The 21,917-nt window shown below is 35.2% G+C and overlaps 1 protein-coding gene across 2 annotated transcripts in view; it reads right to left on the reverse strand.

Annotated features, from left to right (window-relative positions):
• CDH12 (cadherin 12) overlaps window positions 1-21,917 on the reverse strand; it is a 1,039,090-nt gene that overhangs the window by 399,217 nt on the left and 617,956 nt on the right. The gene's annotated exons all lie outside the window — the stretch shown is intronic.

The following is a 21,917-nucleotide window of genomic DNA, read 5'->3' on the forward strand; positions in this document are numbered from 1 at the left end:
GCTGCACATGGAGTACATGAAAAAAAAAAAATTGCTATTTATTTTTTTTTTTAAGTAAGTATAATCATTCCTTTGAAAGCACATTGTTGTCATATTATACCTAGAATGGATCCTTAGCCTTTTCTTTTATTATCCTGGTCATTTAAAAATGAACGGCAGTTTAATTAAGATTAAAATTAACTTAATTAAGGAATAATTAAGGAATGAAATTAAGGAATTAATGAAATTAAGGAATATAATTTAAAAATGAACATACAACATCAATATATTATATTTTTAAATACATATTAAGTTCATTTTTTAAAATGTTTCAATGTTTATTTATTTTGAGAGAGACAGAGAGTGAGCAGGGGAGAGGCAGAGAGAGAGCGAGACACAGAATCTGAAGCAGGCTCCAGACTCTGAGCTGTCAGCACAGAGCCTAATGCGGGGTTGGGACCCACGGACCATGAGATCATGACCTGAGCAGAAGGTGGACACTTAACCCACTAAGTCACCCAGGCACCCCAAATTCATTTTTTTAATGTTCATTTATTTTTGAGAGAGAGAGAGAGTGAGTGTGCATGCATCCACAAGTGGGGGAGAGGCAGAGAGACAGGGAGCAGAGGATCTGAAGTGAAATCTGCACTGACAGCTGACAGCCTGATGTGGGGCTTGAACTCACAGACTGAGATCATGACCTGAGCCAAAGTGGGACGCTTAACCCACTGAACCACCCAGGTGTACCAATATATTTTGTATTCTTGAAACCACATTTGCACTTCAGTAGGAACTTAATTTAAAATACAAGAAAAAAACACATTACATAATTAAAAGAAAACAAGTGACTTTTGGTAGACACAATTGCTTGGTATTTTACCCCTTTCCTGTTAGCTCATATTTATTTTACTTTGCATCTTATAGATACGATTATAAAGTGCAGACAAAATGAAGTAAATATTATGTACAACCTTAAGATTATTAAATTCAATTCATATCAAATTCACTTAAAAACCACTGAAAATTAGTGATGTCTAGAATTATGTGTATAAATTTCAAACCACACATTTTAGCAATGAGAAAAACAAGTTATTAAACAATTGCACATAAAATACTACATAATGAACAGTATTCCTTAATAGAATAAAAGAAAGGTGTGTTTATGTCCTTATTGAGCAGATATTTTGACCCTCTGTGGAGAGCCAGAAAGGAGGGAAGGGAAGCCCAGTGATTGTAAATTTATGGAAAGTAGAAAGATCTGGAAGCAGTGGAGTGAAAAGTACTATCAAATGAATTTGCTGTTCATTAAAACCTAAGACTGAAAAAGTCCTAATTTACATGGACCTCTTAATTCAAAACTATATATTTAATTGTTTAAAGTCATTTCTGCTACCATGCATCTGTTAGCGTCGGTAAAATTAAAAAGAAAAAAAAAACTGACAATACCAAGTATAGACAATGATGCAGAACGCCTGTAACCCTCACACACTGCTTGTGGGAATATAAAACATACAAACACTTTCAGCAAACATTTTGGTCATTTCTTGAAAAGTTAAACATACACCTCTTATGTGATGCCACTATCTCATTCCAAGGTATTTACCCCAAAGAAGAGAAAGCATCTGTCCATTTAAAGACTGATATACAGATGATTGAATTTGTTCCTAACAGCAAAAAATTGGAAACAATCCAAATGTACCAATAGGTACATGCATACAGTGAAACACTACTCTTCAGTTAAAAGGAAAAAAAAAAAACTACTTCTATACTTGAAAACTGAACCACACGGTCTTTATGTTGACTGAAACGAGCCAGACACAAATAGTATATAAGGAACTACTATATAATCCCACTTATAAAAAAATTAAAAATATGGAAACTAAATCAAAATGCCAGAAGCCAGGAAAGTGATTGGTGGAGGATGGGGGTACAGCAAGGGGTCACAAAGAGATGGTGAAAATGTGCCATATCTTGATTACGGTGTCAGAGGCATACACATCTGATTTGCACTTTACATGTGTGCAGCTTGTTTTACAGGCTACACTCAGTAAAGTTGCAAAACTACACACCTTCCTCAATTTTTCTTCAATGAAACATTACTGTAATTAAACTGTTCATGCTGTATTACATCCAGAATAAGGTAACAACGCGCACGCCTTTAACTACACTTCCTAGTTTCTACAGGAGCCATATTTGAGATGGAATAAAACCACCTACTTTATATTTCTAACAGTTTCTTAAGTTGTACACAGCATTCCTCATTCAATCAAAGTTTAAGACAACTTTAAACTTAATGTCCTGGTACCTATTCAGATAATAGTTCAGTAAAATTTTATATAGGCAAATAAAGTGCTATTCCATTTCAAACAATGGCTGCTGTGAAATGCTTAATTCCTTCTTGATACACGTATATCATTGTCCATTTATTTCTAACTTCTGTTTAATGTGTATTGAAATCTCACCATACCGTATCTTCAGCGTCTATGCCACAGCAGGTGACTCTATATTACAGAAAAATAATTGAGCTTTCTCAGGCTCTAACCGCATTTGACAGGCCTTAAGCTGAAAATACTTTATATAGCATCGTAAAGCTGATATTGATACAGAGTGGCTTTACAGGATCTCCCTCTTGTTCTTATTTACTTATTTACTAAATTGAACTTTTTCTTTGGGTTTCATGGTGACTCCATTAACTTCTGAATACCGTTGTCTCCTTCCACCCGCAGTTACGCTGACGGTAATATCTAGTTTCCTCTCCTGTCAACTTGTTTGTGTTTTTTTTTTTTTTTCACTCTCGGCAAAAGTCAATAATTTGCTGCCGCCGCGTCATAAAGAACAAGGGACTTCTATCTGCCTTGCTGACTCTGTTTTCCTTATTAAAATAATTTCAAGTCTCCACAGGAATACAGTTCAGTAACATACCCCAGACTGAAATAACATTTGTATTCTCTTGTGTACATCAAATATATGGCCTTAAGTTTTTGTAATAATGGTGCAGCGGTAAAAATGGTGGTGAAAACAGCAGCAACTTGGGGGGCTCACTCTCCGGGATGAAAACAGCACAGCGACATGACAACAGCAAACGGTACTTACGGATGCTTGGGCTACTTGCTTAAATCACGTTTGCCTTCATTTCCTCAGATAAAAAAGGAGGGTAAAAAAAGTATGAAATGAGTCCATGGATATGAGGGAATCAGATTAAATGAGTTAGTAGATATGCAGTATCAAAAAGGTAACCTACAAAATAAGGTCCCAATAAAAATTAGCGACTGTTTTTAGTCAAACAGGCAATATACCCACTATGAAAACTCAAAAGAAAACTTTTTTCATTGCTTAATGATGATGTCCAATTGGATGTAGGCTAAATATGTCATACTTTTGTGTATATTGTGAACCCTAAGGAAAATTTTCCCATTAGAGATGTAAAATGAAATTATACCATGATATTTTTGGCAATTATGTTACAAAGCATAATAAAAACAATTCTTCTGGACACCTAAACTGCTAATATCAAGGGAACAATTTTGACATTTGTAACAAAAGAGCAGGTATATGTGTGTGTATACATAAATCGGATGACTTTAGAGATGTTTATTGAGAAAATATTGTGCATTATGTCATTGCTTATAATAGTGAAAAACTGCAGATACTAATGTGTTGATTAGATGTAAATAAGAAAGTCTGATAAATGAATGCATCATTAGTATACATATATCAATATGTTTTTCAAATTTTTTAATGTTTATTTATTATTGAGAGACAGAGAGACACAGAGCATGAGCAGTGGAGGGGCAGAGAGAGAGAGAGACACAGAATCCAAAGCAGGCTCCAGGCTCTGAGCTGTCAGCACAGAGCCTGACGCAGGGCTCGAACTCACGAACCGCGAGATCATGATCTGAGCAGAAGTCGGTCGCTTAACCAACTGAGCCACCCAGGTGCCCCAATCAATATGTTTTTAACGTGGCAAGGTTTTCAACTGGTTTTTAATAGAAAAAAGCTGATTATCATATAACTTAAGCCTATTTATACATTGTTTAAAAGGTTTTATATGTTTTTATTTACTTCTGAGAGAGACAAAGCGTGAGTTGGGGAGGGCAGAGAAAGAGGGAGACACAGAATCCTAGCAGGCTTTAGGCTCTGAGAAGTCAGCACAGAGCCCAACACAGGGCTTGAACTGATGAACTGTGAGATCTTGGCCTGAGCCTAATGCTTAACCCACTGAGCCATCCAGGCGTCCCAACCTCTTTATACATTTTTAAAGGAAGGTTATGCATCATGAGAAACTCAAGATTTTTTCTTGATTGACATTGGAGTTTTGGTAGGCTAACTCACCATTTCTTGTTCCTAACAAGTGTAAGCTAGAGAAAAATGAAGAAAATGCATAATCTTCGATTTGTTTTACTTATCCCTCCCTCTTCCGATTTTTTCTCTTTTTTTTGTATACGTCTATGCAAACAAAGGGAAGAAGGAGCTACAACTTACATTCTTGCATAAAGTTCAGGTTTAAATATGTTAAGTTGAAGAGATACATGACTTCTTTCAGAGTGGATGCTGATTCTCTCATAGTTCAGTTTTCGATGACACCAGAAGTTGCATCAACTGAAAAATATCAGTACCAACTTCTTATGGTTGACAAGTGGTATTAGCTGTACTCTCATTTTCACTCTATCCTCTTCCATCAAGAATGGATAAAAATCAATAAACCTGATTCCAATCCCATAGAGAAACAGGTCAGCTACCATATAGGGGTGTGGCTTGTGGGATGAGACCGTAGCCAGAAAAAAAAGATATAAATATTTTGGTATTGGGTAAAATCCCTCCCATGCTTTTGTGTAATCTGTTTTTCACTGTTGAATGAGCCCTGGAAGTATCATTGTAGTGAATGGGTGAAATCTGAGATGCCTGGTGAGCACTGGAGAAGAAATAGACTGGAGAAGAAATAGAAAGAACCCATTTCCTTTCACTTAGTTTCTATTGTTTTCCAACTTTCTATTACAAAACTTCAGACAAATATAAAAAGTAAAGGACACAGTATTGATAGACACCTACGCTCGCGTCATCCAGCTTCATCATTTGGCTATCTGTGGCCAATCTTGTTTCCTCTATATTCTCTCACTCTGTTCTTGGACACAGTTGAAGCAAAACCTAGACGCAATGTTATCCTGTCTCTAAATACTTCAGTGTGCTGTGTAAAAGATAAAGGGTCCTTCCCCACCCCCGACCGCAACATATCCATTGTATCATTAATGCAGTGTTGTGGGTTTTTGTTTGTTTGTTTGTTTTTGTTTTTGTTTGAATTTTGGCTTTTGCTTTGGCTTTGGCTGTAAGTGACTAATGCTATTAGGCATACCATGACAATATAGTCTAGCTCACTATATTTCTGCATTTGGACTGCCGTTGTGTTCCCTGTAGCAGTAGAGTGTTAATGTTATTTTATCGCACCCTTCAAGAAGAGGTTAGCTGGCCAATGATATCTGAAATTTGATTCCAGAAGCTATTACCCTAATTTACCAACGTGTCCTACTGATGGTGGTTAAGAGTAACATCTGAAGGCATAATATTTATTATAAAGCTTAGAAATTGACATGTCACTCATTTGTCAAGGGAAGCTCCGTAGTCCCCAGCTGCTTATCAAATAAAATATAAATTTCTTGCCCATTATTAAAATTTCATCTTGATCTGCCTATACAGTAACTTCCAACCATTTCAAAGAAAAGTCTCTTGAATTGTTATCAGAATACAATTTCCTGATCTCTGCATTTTTATTCTTGGGGCTTACCTGACTTCTTTCCAAACTTCAACATATGTGTTTATGTAAAAGGACCTATAGTATTTGACAGCTCTCACAGTGTTTAATGTAAGTACCAGATATAGAGTAGACCCACAGTAAATACTTGCTGAACACACAGTATAGTGTCATATTGAACAAAATATCGGTTTCCTGTAACTGGCAGATGTTTACCAGCTCCATCATTTTACTATTCTGTTTAAAAGCAGCACAGGGAAATCTTTGGGGAATTAGACTTCCAGATGCTTCTGCCCTGCTTGGGTATATGAAAAGCTTTCACAATTCACTACACTAGAACTATCTCATTCAGGGCAGTTATCTCAAAGGGGTTACAAAGCAAGGTCTGTTTACCATTATCACATAGTGTTATTTTTCTTATCTAAAGACCAAAAATGAGGGGCTTGATTTCTAATGGAGAAAACACTGGTTATTTTAAGGTACCTTTTTATATACGTCATCTTCCATAATGATAAAAGAACTTTACAATTTCATTAAGTGTTGTGCAGTCTTACTCTGTATGTACTCTTCTCCACTTAAAAATGAGTTATTTTTAAATTCATAAAATTGTCATTTTAAGTCTGTTTTTTTTTTACTAATTTTAAACTCAGTGTTATGGATCTGAAAATATAAGAATTATATATTATTAATAAACATTTCTTGAGAAAATTAATATTTCACAATTTATATCTTCGTTTATAATTAAAGCATGCAGCTTATTATATTAATGACAGAGGACAAACATACTCACAACTAGTTGCAAGATGATGGATTGTGGTAAACTTAAGTTGCTACACTCTGCTTTTAGTGGCTTTAATTAAGAAAAAAAATCACATAATTATAAAACTTACTCTAAAGCATGATGATTTAGCAATAATTTAAATGCATAAAATTATAATAAGAATGGGAGTAAGATTTTTATTTTATTTTATTTATTTTATTTTTTTTTGGGAGTAAGATTTTTATACATAACTTGAAATAATTCTACTTATTCCAGAATTATTACGACATAAGCTTTATGTTTTCTCTCCAACACTTACAATTAATAGGAAGGCTATTATCCTTGTTCTGGTGAACTTTGATTGCTTTCAAAGTTTGCAACTTGATGGGAAAATTCAGGCTTTTCTGAATTGAGTTTTGACATGTTCTTGAATGAACATCTTAGCTAAGGATCTCTATGGAGGAAGCCCTCTTAGGACCAACTCCTCAATTCATTTTTCGAAAAGGCAGGGGAATACATGGGCTGGTCAAAGGTCATAATGTGTAAAAATTCTGATGTCTTAGGGGTAAATACTTTATGCTCAGTAGGTCTGAGGTTTGGTAGTGAGCCTAAGAGACTCAGACACAGAAGAGCCCTGAAGCTCGTGGAAGTTGAGGGTGTCTTTAAATTGCCCTGAGACCTGACATAATCTCTTGACCATCACGGTATCCAAAAAAGAAGAAAATTTTAGTAGTCTAATACAAGTATTTCTGTTTGAGTTAGTACTGAAGGGCACCCGTATGAGGGATTTTTGCTGGTATGGTTTTCATACAAAGTAAACACAGGAGCACTCTTGTACCACTGCGTTTTGTGACCTGGTATACAACATAGAGACATCCACTAGAAGGATTTCATTTTTTTTTAATTTTTTTTTAATGTTTAGTTATTTTTTTTTTTTTTGAGACAGAGAGAGACAGAGCATGAGCGGGGAAGGGGCAGAGAGAGAGGGAGACACAGAGTCTGAAGCAGGCTCCAGACTCTGAGCTGTCAGCACACAGCCCAACCTGGGGCTCAAACTCGTCAACCGCGAGATCATGACCTGAGCCAAAGTCGGATGCAGAAGGATTTCATTCTTAGGTTTTACATTACACCTCCTGAGTATTGCTGTTATGCAAGCAAGCAAGACTTATGACATTCGTGTAGGTAAAGGGGGTTCTTATAGTAGAAACTCTGCCCTAATCTATTTGGAATTCAGTGTTGGGGCTTTGCCCAACTAAGCACTACATACAATGGCCCCTCAGTATTCCAGAACTACTGAGGAAGAGATTAAATCAGAGGAAAGGCAGACCTTCAAGGTAGTGTAGGAAGCCTATAAAAAACTGACATACCCATCAAAGCTACTTTGAGAGGCAACATCCTGCCAATAAAAGATACTCTCACTGAATTGCCAAGCAAAGTCAGGGGCAAGTGTTTTGCAAGCCATTGAATCACAAAGCATAAATCCCATAATAGGGACATTCCAGAAGAAACCAATCATTATCAGGAAATTTGTCACTGCCAGTGGGCAATGGAGGCTTATTTCCAGGAGGGAAGCAGGTAAGAGCTAATTAGGGACACAGAGTTATACCAACAGCTACTTCTTAGCAGGACCTGAACTCTTGCCAAGAACAAGGTTATAGAAAGTTTTTGCTAGGTAGGGTACTTAGATTTAGTGTAACATTCCTCAAATCAACAATGTTAGGATATGGCTTATTGGGGATTGCAATTCATCAGTTACTCCAGAGCCTTCTCTGAAAGTCAAGCTCTTTGTGTATTCTGATTCCATATAATATGTCCATTTTATAGTGTTATGTACTTTTCAAAGAGATGGGTGGCATATTATTTCCTTTGAGAATTACTGTATGTTTAAGGTGAGCAAATAATATTATTGTGTTCATTTTGCAGATGACGAAATCAAGGCTAACGTAAAGTAAGTGAATCCTGCTTGAGGTCACATGGATAATAATTAAAAAAAAATAAGCTAGACATTTGCTGACGTTCCATTGTTCTATGTTCATTTGACACAGAGTCTGGCAAACTGGTATCTTAAAGGACTAGCTAGTAAATGTTTTAGAGTTTACAATAAAAAGGCAAAATTAAAGATATTTTTTATGTACTTAGGATATTTTAAAATGTAACCATTAAAAAATGCAAAATAACCACTAAAAAATAAATATTTGGCTTAAATAGTTATTTGCAATACCAACTTAAACTAATAGTGATGTGTTGACTAGTGCTATATCATTATGGATCTTTTATTCAAGTTGTATTTTGATAGAAGAAACTTACACTAATCTTGATTTATACTGACCATGCTATGAAATAACAGTCATATCCACAACGTTATAAAATAATATAAATCATTTCTATACTTTATATACACTAACATTTCAGTTAAAAACTCATCAAATCAATCCCTTGTAAAATAAAATTATCATGACTTTCAGTTAAATAGATTTATATTTACATTTTTTTTCTCCACAGGTAAAATTCATAGATTAAAATAAACACATAGTGTATCTCGTAGCATTTCCAAAAGTAGAACAAAGATATTCAGGTATCTGATATCTCCATCATAAAAATATGGTTGTACACTCTGTCCAGACAATGACTTTATGAGTTTAATTATGATTTGTTATGATAATGTAGAAAGGAATTCTAAGCTTATAAACATACACAAGCATAGCTCTTTATTATGTTTCCTCCCATCCTCAGGAAAAATTTAACCTAAGAATGTAGGCTTTGGAAAAAGATTTTGATTTTTTTCCTCAAATATAAGTAAATGGAAGATTTTTATTGAATATAAAAACAAGAAAAATGTCTCTATGCTCTTTAATGAAGAAATTGAAACCAATCATTTTGTTTTCCCAGTTTTCCAGGCCTTTATATTCTTTATGAACAAATGATAAATTAAAGACAGTGACAGCAATGGTTGGTACTACAACTGAAATGCCATTTAAAAATCACTATAAATGATTACAGCTTTGCTATGAGCTTTTAAGATTTTTTATCTTGAAACTTTTAAGACAGTGCCATTGTTTTTTAGAGAAAAGTTTACTGACTACACATTTTTGTAGATGAATGAATGACCTTTAATTTCTTCCCTTACTTGTACATGTAGAAATTACCCAGGGAAAAGAAAGTGCCAATTTGTCATTCTACAGTATGGTATATAAATTGAAGTAATCTTAGGGAAGGCTTGGAATCTATGTTTAGATGAAAAACAACAGATTCTCTTGGAGGACCAAGGTAACCACGAAAATCTGCCAAATTAACAAGCTTTGCCTTTCTGCATCGTACCATATTCAAGATTTTTCTTCTAAATATGGGCACACGTGGCACTGAGTACTAAGAATATGCAAGAGTGCGGTACTTTGTGTTTGACCTGAAATCATTTTTTTCTACCCTGACTGAATAGCTCTAGAACTCGAAGTGTGAGTTGACTCTGAACTTATCGTCATGGCAAAACAAAGTTATAAAATAGAGAGAGAGTGTTATTTTGTGCTATTGATATCTACCTATTTTGTTCACGAAAATAAAAATGTAAGTGGATGGTTATTTCTAAAATACCATGATGGTTAGGTCATGTAGAAGGCCACCAAGCACGTGCTCACGTGCTTCTGCATGGATATATCTGACATTCTAATATGCACTTGGGGAAATCAATGTAAAAAAAAAAAAGTGCTGGATTCAGTAGGGTGTGGTGTGATGACACTTTGGAAAGAAATCCAACCACTTTGTCTAAAAGCAAAAACAAGAAGTAGTGATGATGTTTTTTTCTATGTCACCTTGGCTAGGTGACAGTCACCAGCTCTTCTCGAATCAAACACTAATCTAGGTGTGCTGGGAAGGTATTTTGGAGATGTGATTAAAGTTCGTAAAAAATTGACCTTAAGTAAGGGAGATTATCCTTGATAATTTGGGTGGGCTTATTCAATCACTGGAAAGTCTTAAAGAGCACAACTGAAACTTCCCTGAAAAAAAAAAAAAAAAAAGTAATTCTTCCTGTGGAGAGCAGCTTTGCCTGTATCCTAGACACGCAGCCTGCCCCCGATGGCCTGCCCTACAACTATTGAACTTGTCTAGCCAGCTCCTACATTTTCAGAAGCCAATTCCTGGCAATAAAATTCATAATATTTATACCCACTGGTTCTTATTCTCCAGTGCAACCATGACTGATACACCTAGACGCTCACTTGATTAAAGATTTAAAAACTTTCTGCACAATTCCCAAAGGGAAAGTAAATCTTTTATAATGTTAACATCAAATACCTAGTGGTCGGCTAACAATAACAACGACAACACAAATAGTAGCAGCAAAAAAACTAAACATCTAGGGATCAAGAGTATAACATGAAACAGAATATGGAATAACAAATTCAGACATTATTAATTAGGTTCAGTTGGGAAGACAAATTTGGTCCCCATCTTAGCCACTTTCCTGCAATCTCCCTTTTTCTTTTCTTTCTTTTTTTTTTAACATTTCTTTTTACATTCAAATGGTTGCATTACTGAGACATCTGCAGCATCACATGCAAGTGTAAAGATAACTCTGGAAAGGCTAACTTCTGTATTCTCTGTATTCCACTATCATCTGTGTTGGTGGTAGATAGAATTCTATAATAATCCCAATGACTCTCACTCTTCTATTTTACTTATTTATTTTTAATTTTTTTAATGGTTATTTTTGAGCGATAGCGTGAGTGGGGGAGGGGCAGAGAGAGAGGGAGACACAGAATCCGAAGCAGGCTCCAGGCTCTGAGCTGTCAGCAGAGCCTGACATGGTGCTCAAACCCATGAACTGTGAGATCATGTCCTGAGCTGAAGTCAGGTGCCTAACCGAGCCAGCTAGGCACCCTTGACCCTCATTCTTTCACAATAGCAAAAGAAATGTTTGCAGATGTAACTAAAATTACAAATAACAGTAAATAAAGAGATTATCTTGGTAAATGCAATCTAATTTAATGCGCCATTTAAAAACAGCTTTTTCTCCAATAAGGGATAGAACCAGAAGTCAAAGATGTAAAAAGAGAGGGGCTGGTTTGGGCTTTCCTGTGGAAAGGACCTGAGAGTAGTCTCTATCTGAGAGAGACTCCCAGTTGACAGGGAGAAAACAGGAGCTCAATCCTACAACAAGGGTGACTTTATTCAGCCAAGAACCTGAATGAGCTTGGAATCTGACCCTTCTCTAGATCCTCCAGATAAGAGGTCAGCCTGGGTGAAACCTTGACTTCCACCCTGTGATACTCTGATTAAAGAGCACAAGTGAGCCTGCCCAGACTTCTGGTATACAGAAATGTGAGATAACAGGTGTTCATTTATGCCGAAAGTTTGTAGTGATTTGTTACATAGCATACAAAATAATTAGATAAATAAATAAATAAATAAATAAAAAACACTAACATCATCCACTGCAAGATATTTGAGTCTCTTCAGTACAGAGAGCACATTTTATTTCCTGTTGTTCTCAGTACCATATGTAACAGTTAATTACATGAATGAAAGGAATGCCACAGTAGATCTTAAACAACTGACCTTTAATGACTTAGTTTAGACTAGCCCTTTCCCCCACTCTTTGATATGTGTTGATTCAATATAACGTGTAGAAAAAAGAGTAAGACTGGGTACTTTCAATTTTTAAGATAATGTTCATCAATAATATGTCAATAGCCGTGTGTATTTTATTCCATTTTAATTTTTGGATGTGACATGTTGTATATTTTAACCTATCTGAATTAATGAGGACTAAAAAAATCGGGGTAATATAGAAAGACCTCCCAATTGCCTTCCAGTGAATTATAAAGGACTTAGATGGGTCTAGAGTGGAGTTGTCCAGAAGTCTGCACTTTCCCTAATTTGTGCTAATCCCAATATGATAATATTCTACTTCAGTGGATCAGGCAAAGCGTATATAATTTGACTGGGGTGGGGGTGGGGTGGAGGAGATCATCTAGATACTGAGAGATCCAGAGGTTAAATAATCCGATGACTCAGGGTGTCTGGGTGGCTCAGTAGGTTAAGCTTGTGACTCTTGATTTCAGCTCAGGTCATGATCTATGGTTCATGAGATGTACCCCTGCATGTCGCTCCACGCTGATGGTGCGGAGCCTGCTTGGAATTCTTTCCTTCTCTCTCTGTCCCTCCCCTGATCGCATGTGTGCTCTTGCTCTCCCTCGTTCTCTCTCAAAAGAAAAATAAATAAATAAATAAATAAAATGACTCAGTTTACATAAGTGAATAAGGACTCATAACTTTTCTTTAAAAATTAGAAACATATTAATAATGACTTAATTTTGGGCATTTCAGAAATAATTTAACAAAGGAATTTTGTTTCACTTTTTGGGGAGATTTTCCCAGAATTTAAGTTGATTGATTTACAAAGGACACAATGGCGAGGATTTTGAAGAGCAGCTACACTTGAAACTTCCAACTAGTATAATTTTGATCCTCTGAGAAATTCCTTTATGTGAGAAAACAGTACCCTTTAGTGCAACAGACATTTTATACAGTTATTTATAATGTATTCCCTTTCATTTGCTCACAACAAAGAGAAACTTCAAAAATATCAAAACAACACCTGTAGAAAGGTTCTGATTCTCCAGTCCCCTGGTTGCCTGCATTGACTCCCCAACAGCAACACTTACATGGCCATAATGGCCCCATTAGTCTGCGTATGAAATAAGAACTCCAAAGCTGGGAGAACTGAGCTGTTTTCAAAACCTTAGTTTTTAAATTTGCAAAATAAGGATAACAATACCTACATTTAAGATCTTTACCTAATTTCAGTAAGACATTCTGGAAAGTTTCATTAATGCTTAGTTCTTAATAAATGGTAGCTCTTATTTACTAGAATTATTAATATAGCTTTAATAACAAGTAGCAATATTTTTATTAAAAAAATAGATGAAACATAAGCGGATCTGAAAAGGACACTGGCCACATTTTAGACCATAATGGGGTACAGGCATTTCTTTTTTCCTATTAAGTAATAGGAAAATTGAGCTTTGCAGAATTTCAATGTTAATATTTTAACATTTATTAGTGGGTAAAGTCTTTTTCCAAAGGAAAAATGAGATCATTTCTGTGTGTATAAACCTTTTTTCCCTTTATGTTCTGGTAAAAAAGTAAAATAAAATAAATAGATAAAAAACAAGTAAATACATTACCCATTTTTCATAAAGAATGACTGAATGATTTACTCTCCTGGCCTCTGACAATCAAAAGAGGAACTCAATTTTATATCACGTGGCGTACATTTTTATCATAAGCTTGAGGAGTTACTGTTCTGCTCCCATTAATGAAAACACAAGCATGATTTTAATTAGCCTGAATGTGCCCTGGAAAAGCACAAATCCCTTAATCAGATATGAGAGATGAATACTGGTCACCACCTCTACATGCCAAATTCATCATATCCTTAATAAAAAAAACACAAAAAAACAAAAAACACCTTATTCGTTCTTCCAATTATTTCTTCTAATGAAAATTACAGGTGCTGTCATAAACAAAACATAATTACAGATACAATAAATTCATCAAAGAAACAGCTTTTGTTTCCCTACATATAAACCTGTTTTAATAGTTACATTAATAAATTCACTTTTACGGAAGGGGATATTTAAGTTGTCCATTTATAATTACAGGCACAAGAATTCTTCAATTGAGTAGATCTTTGATGAAATCACAGTATTTTAGACATTTTTACGTCATCAAATTTATAGCAGCAGTATCTCAACCCTTTTAGCAAATTTGCAAGTCCATTCCCTTGGCGTGTTCATGGTCATTGTGAGGGACTTCCTTCTTTTCAGTAATACCACTTAACTTTCCCTGGGATTGTACTTATCATGGTGTGCTCCATTCTCGTGTTTTGGAGTAAAAAAGCAAACTTAAATCCATTCTTCTATTTAATCAACTTGCTGTCACTTCTAGGATCAAGTACACATGCAATTTAAATCTATTTTCTCTGCTTTTGCAAAAACAAAAAAATACTAGCTATTATGTCTAAAATAGGAATTGGGCTTGGTTTGCACACTAAAAGGGCACAAAAGTAAATTCAAATCGTAGAAATTACATGAACGCCTCAGATGGAGTGGTAATTATCCAGTTATTTGGTAAAATATGTTTTGTAATGGTGTTTGCAATTTCATCAAACCCCCTATTAATTTGGAAACATTCAGGTATTTCGCCCAAAATAATTCTACATCACCACTTTTGATCTTTTAGGAAGTTTTGCTTGATATAGCTTACATTTTAAGTCCACATATGAGATGTGTGCCCTTATACTGGTTTTCCCTGCTTCATCAGCAGTCATTCTGCACTCCAGATATTGTCTGTATTTAATCTGTCAGCACAGTCAAGATTGTTAAAGTCTTAATGCCAGGTGGGCTGACCTCTTCTGATACCTCCACACATATACAATTGACACTATTTCATATCCATGCTATTTTTAAATAATAAGCTCATTTTTTCCTAATTGGTAATGTTTCCAAGTGACATTTCAAAGGTAATGAAAAATCAGTGAATGACAGTAATGTCTATTGATAAATGAATGAAGGTGTGGCTATGATGCTAAAGATATACTGATTTAGAAAATCAATTTGAGGCAATAGTTTGGAAACTCAACTATGAAATACAGTGCTTGCAACTATTTGGCTGTTTTGGATAAGAACCTCAATTTGTTAATAAGAGTATGTAGAAAACCCACAGACACAGACACACACACACACGCGCGCACACACACACACACACACACACACACACACACACAGATGCACACATGAAAAAAATGGAAAAGAAACAAATTTCATTTATTTTAGATTAACAGCCTGTCCTTTTCAAGGACAAAGGGCAAATTGCTGAGCGAATAGTAAAGGAAGCTTATTTGGGCTAACTTTTCATTATGATATGATGCTATCTTTGTTTTTTCCATATTCTTAATATTACATTAGAATTAGATTGTCTTGTTCATATTCTTCCTCTTTCCATTCACTAGGAAATAGATTCATGCCAAAGTAGTTTGTTTTGTTTACAAACTATTGTCACAAAAATGAGAGTTCATAATTCTTTAATAGCCAAGAAGATTCATGGGAGAAGACTGCACAAAGCATTTGCATATCTCTTTCACTTCTTCAACCCGGCTGTAAGAAATGGGTGGAATGCTAAAATTACCATCTTTAGTAGATTTATGAATAAATAAAATGGTGTAATAATAGTAAATCACACTGAAATGGTCACATTAGCGTGTTCTTTTACTGTCTTCACATAACAATGCCATATTTTGTGACATGAATTTTATACAGAACATTGGGAAAAAACAAGACTCTATAGGTATCCCCTACTTTTTGAACGTTCGCCTTAGGCCACTTGGCTTTTAGAATGTCCTCAATTAGTACCTGTTTTTGATAACTGAAAGAAATCTGAAGGGGATTTTTGCTTTCATGAAAAAGAGAGAAGACTGAAAATAGTTTTCAACATTTATTGTGCAGTGAGCTCTTAGAGTCCTTATACGCCCAGAGCAGCGGGAAAGGCCCTGCCCAGCTCCTTCCCTGGGAACCACATTCAGCCATCTAAGTTAGCATCTTATCCCCAGAGCTTGGAACCTCATCTCTAAGCATCTGTGCTTTATCTCTACTTATTTTGTGCATCCATTAGTACAAGAAGTTTCAAAAGTATCAGAACAGCCAAGATAGGCTATTTTGGGGGTCTGGGGACACTAAAAATGCTTCCTTATAAATGATTGGGTAATGCTTCATGTTATGTCAGTTTATGAAAGCTTTCATAGGAATGATCCATTTCAGATAGCAGGGAAACCTATATCCTTCAGATAATAATCTTTAAAAAAAGATAATAATCTTGATGATACTGGGAAACTATGTTCATATACATATATATTCACATATATACATATATTCACGTAAATATTCATACATACAGATACACACACACATACACGCACACAGAACCCATTTCATCACAACCATGACATTTCAATCTACAGAACCTCTTCCATTTTAATGTTATTTGTGTTATATCAGTTTGTAACAGAATTATCTGAAAATTAACACTAAAGAGGAAAATCTCCACTTTACAATAGTGATTATACCTTATAAATTAGACTGAGAGTTTTGAATAGAATAACATATATTGCCTTTAACTTGTCCCTGTGGGGTGGAATGTTAAACACAGAGTGTAGAGAATTTATGAAGAATAACTATGGTTTTCTTAATTATTTTAATGGTTATTTCTTTCTTTTTTAATTTAATGGGTATTCAACAAACTGTTCATTAGGGGATTTTATGTTTAAATCTATTAATAAAATTAAATGAAAAAGATATATAGTATCATTAAAGTAGCACATAAGAAAAATGCTAGTGCTAAAATAACTCTTTATTTAGTAGGTACCAAGAGATGCATATGAAAACCATATTTCACAAGATAACCCTTTTATTGAAAACAATTGCACCACGAGGGATATTTATCCCTTTCTCCCTGTAGAGGTATAAAAACAAAGTATGTTGTTTTTTTAATCGTAAATTATATACTTTACGGGATATTAAAAGTAGTTCCTAAATAAACAGAATAGAAAAATTGCAAAATTTTAAAGCTTTACTGTATATGGAGATAAAAACAAAACTTTTGTTTGACCTGCTTGAATTGCAGTAAATAAATCAACCACCATTCTGAATGCATCATCTCTATACCAATAAAAAATAATCACTAAAATGACTGAAATAAGGGGTGGCGGGAAGCTTTATAACCATACATGAAAAAAACCAGCAAAGTTTTTGGAAAACAAGAATACATCTATTTCAGAATATAGTTTAAAGATTCCTTTTTTTTTTTTTTGTAATAGCCCTTTAAACAATATGTAAGGATTAGTCATTTACGTTCTTAAGGACCACTGAAAAATGCATATTTCATTGCATTTCATACATAGGATTATATTAAATAACTAAAAGAAAAAAATCACTATTTTGTTTTCTATTTTCAATTTGTTTGCTCAGCTAATATTTTATCTTAATAAACATGCCATTTTTTTACATTTCAATGCAATAGAAAACCTCTTCTGTGAATTGCAATTATTTTCCAGAGAGTTGTATGTAGTAATGGTATTTTTAAAAAGCTATTTGGAAATATTTTCTATTATAATCCTCGAAGCAACTCTGAGTTATAAAACCACAGAACTGTAAGTCACTTCCTGGAAATAGTGGCAAAATAAAAATTTTAAGAACTATAAACGACAGAAAGTATTTGGTACATTAAATATAAATGTCCTCATTTTCTACCAGTAACTGCCAAACGAACACAGAACCACGGTATCTAGCAGTGACCTTTGGAGGAACATCAATGACACCAAAATAATGGTTAGTAAGATGACATTAAAAAATTGTAATGGCTGGTTATTCTTAGTAATTTCTTCAAGGAAATTACTTTTAGGGCGCCTGGGTGGCTCAGTCGGTTGAGTGTCCGACTTTGGTTCAGGTCATGATCTCACCGGTTCGTAGGGTCCAGCCCCACATTGACCTCTGGGCTGATAGCTCAGAGCCTGGAGCCTGTGCCACTCCTTCTTTCTCTGCACCCCCCCCCCCTTCAAAAATAAACACTAAAAAAAAGAAATTATTCTTGTATTGGAATATTGTGCTGGAAATGGATATATTTATTTCCAGATGATTCTAATACCTTGTTAAAAAAAAAAAGAAATACTTTATCTTCATAGCTGGGACATAAGCTTCTCTCTTTCTCTCTCTCCCACACTTTGCACACCCTCCCTATCCTTCCCATGCTTTGTGCCTCTTTCTTGGCATTCTAGTAATTATGCTTTCAATTCAATATATGTTTACCGAGGTTCTACTATAAGGAATCTCCAGTTCCTTCTGTGTGTGACTACCTTACCTGATATTTAGGGGCCCCATGGGTGCGGCTAAAAGGCAGTTTTGCTCCTGTACAAGCCCCTGAATGTTTCAACCACTCTAACTTGTTAGGTTGCTACCATGTCTGGTAAACTAGAAGCATCATCTCAAGTCCACAGTTGGCTAATAAAAATGTCCTCAGTAATTCAATGTTACTGCTGTTTTACTGTTTGATATAAAAATAAAACAATATTAATGCGAGTGATCAAAGACCAAATGTCATTTCTTCAGAGTCAGAATGGTATTTTATAGAGAGACTCTCCTAAGGTACAGTATTTTTTGAACAACATGAACAGCAACATTTTATTAGTGTCCTGGTTATATTTTTGATAGTGAATGATATAAACTGGGAAAAGAAAAACTAGATAAGGCCTATAAATTTCAAGACAACACACAGAAATGTGATTCCTATTTTACAGAAGTTTAGTTGAAAATAAATTGGTTGACACTCTTCTGTCCTGTAATCATGGTTAGCCCACTTTGACATGTACCCAAGTATCAAAATTTCATCAACTAAAATAATTGTAGTCTGCAGCCCCAACAGTGCCATTATTATTAAATTTATATGATCACTATGGATTGGTTGATACAAAAGAGAGCATACAAAGTGTCCACATTTTTATAAGCTGATATGGAAAACTAAATGATGAACATCATAAACATTATGACAGTTACCCAATTGTCTCCTTTAAAAACATTTTTTTAACGTTTATTTATTTTTGAGAGAGACAAAGAATGCGAGTGGGCTAGCGGCAGAGAGAGAGGGAGACACAGAATTCGAAGCACGCTCCAGGCTCTGAGCTATCAGCCCAGAGCCCAACTCGGGGCTCGAACTCATGAGCTGTGAGATTTATGACCTGAGCCGAAGTCGGACACTCAACCGACTGAGCCACCCAGGTGCCCCTCCCAATTGTCTCCTTTAAAAAATTAATTTGTGTATTTTCAAACTAATTTATCTGTAAAAATACCACTAAGTATCACTTTAGGATATTTAATTCTCAAATAATATGTAGCATGTAGAAAAATAAAGTAAAACAATAGGAGTAAACATTACACATATGGAGGGAGCTATACCTATGCTACCTTGACTCTACTATCTTTATATCTATGAATGTGTGTATATGTGTGTGGGGGTATCTCTATCTCTATTTTATACCTATGCTTTTCTAAGAAAGAAAACTTAGATGCCATAAAACACAGACAAATGCATCAATATAGAAATTAAAATAATAAAACTATAAATAAAAGCTTGAAATATTTCCATCCCATTTGAAAGAGAAAGCATTATTATTATTATTATTATTATTATTATTATACTTTATATAAGCATTCATACAAATCAACAAAGCCTGAAATCCCGATCAAAAACTATTAAAAGACTTATACAGGAGGTTCGTGGTGTAGAGATGAGGATACATTCAAAATGACTTATAAACATATGAATAATGTCTGACCATACTCCAGAAATTATGTATTATTATTATTATTTACAAATTTGCATTTTACATCTCATCTTGCATATATGCTATATGATTTGCCTTAATCTGTCTGTTAAAACCTAAAACTTTACCTACAAATCATGGGAGAAAATAATGTATGCATATACACTAAGTCAAAGTACATCATTATAATATGATATGCTATGAGATGATTAGTGTATACAGTAAATAGAAACAGATCAACATTTTCACTTTAAAAATAAATTATTTTACATAATCTTCCTCCAAATCACCTCTTTTTTTTTTTTTTAACGTTTATTTTTTTTTTGAGACAGAGAGAGACAGAGCATGAATGGGGGAGGGGCAGAGAGAGAGGGAGACACAGAATCTGAAACAGGCTCCAGGCTCTGAGCTGTCAGCACAGAGCCCGACGCGGGGCTCGAACTCACAGACCGCGAGATCGTGACCTGAGTCGAGGTCGGACACTCAACCGACTGAGCCACCCAGGCACCCTCGAAATCACCTCTTCTTGTAAAACACTAATTTTGGTAATATTTCCTTCATTTTAGACTCCTACATTGGACTAAATCATAGCAGGTATAAAGAATGGATAGGTATACTACAAAAAGAAAAAAATAGTAGTGCATATTGAGTCTGAAGAAATAAATTAATGCTGGTGATTTGAGGGGCGCCTGGAGGGCTTAGTCGGTTAAGCGTCTGATTTAGGCTCAGGTCATGATCTTGCAGTTTGTGAGTTAGAGCCCTGCGTTGGGCTCTATGCTGACAGCTCAGAGCCTGGAGCCTGCTTTGGATCTGTGTCTTCCTCTCTCTCTGCCCCTCCCCTGCTCATGCTCTATGCGCCCTCTCCCTCTCCCTCTCCCTCTCCCTCTCTCTCAAAAATAAGAAAACAGTAAAAAAAAGTTTTAATGCTGGTGATTTGACTTTCCAAGTGATCTTCCCCAAATGTTTCCAATTTACACCTCAGTTTGTCTTGTGAAAATTTAAGGGTAAAACCCTTTACAAAACATGATATTGGCAAGGTAAACATGTAGTTTAGAAAGAGTATTCACTCTGTGAAACAGAAGATGATGAAGGCAACATGCTGAGCAGGACACTATATAAAACACCATGGATACTTTATTATAATATATAAATATTTGACTTGATTCTAATATATTTTTTCATATAATGTCAAACAGTTTATTATATTGTTCTCCTTAATTTTTGTATTCATAGTGAAGATAGACTAGACACAGCAAAAATTACCTCCAAGATATGGTTAATATAATTTCCAAGTGATTGACCTTCTCTTCTCACTGGCATGTTTTGTATATTTGAATCTAATTGAACTAAACATAACAGAAGATTCAGGCATGGAGCCAGCATCCTTCTTGATTGACCCTGCTCTTAATGCCAACTCTGAAGGAGCTTCAAGAGCAGATCAACCTCTCCAGGCAACGTTTAAAATAGATTCTGCTCCTAAGCAACACAATACAGCTATATACCTGCTGCAACTGGGAAAAATTCTCCAAGAGTTTACATGTATTTAACAGTTGGCAAACATTGTCATTTGTCACCCGTATGTCTTTCCTGGTGAGGCCTGTGTAACACATTAAGTTTTTTTGGAAAAAAAAAAAAAAAAAAAAAAAAAAAAAACAGCTGGAGAAATTGTCAAACAATCCATCCTTGGGGCGCCTGGGTGGCTCAGTCGGTTGAGCGTCCGACTTTGGCTCAGGTCACGATCCGCGGTCCGTGAGTTTGAGCCCCGCGTCGGGCTCTGTGCTGACAGCTCAGAGCCTGGAGCCTGTTTCAGATTCTGTGTCTCCCTCTCTCTCTGCCCCTCCCCCGTTCATGTTCTGTCTCTCTCTGTCTCAAAAATAAATAAAAACGGTAAAAACAAAACAAAACAAAACATAAACAAAATTATTCAGCATGATCAAGTGGGATTTATTCCAGGGATGCAAATCAATATTTGCAAATCAATCAACATGATACAACACACTGACAAGAGAAAGAATATAAACCATATAATCATCTCAATAGACAGAAAAAACATTCGACAAAGT

Source organism: Panthera onca, chromosome A1 (assembly GCF_046562875.1).
Source record: "Panthera onca isolate mPanOnc1 chromosome A1, mPanOnc1 haplotype 2, whole genome shotgun sequence".
Classification (NCBI taxonomy): domain Eukaryota; kingdom Metazoa; phylum Chordata; class Mammalia; order Carnivora; family Felidae; genus Panthera; species Panthera onca.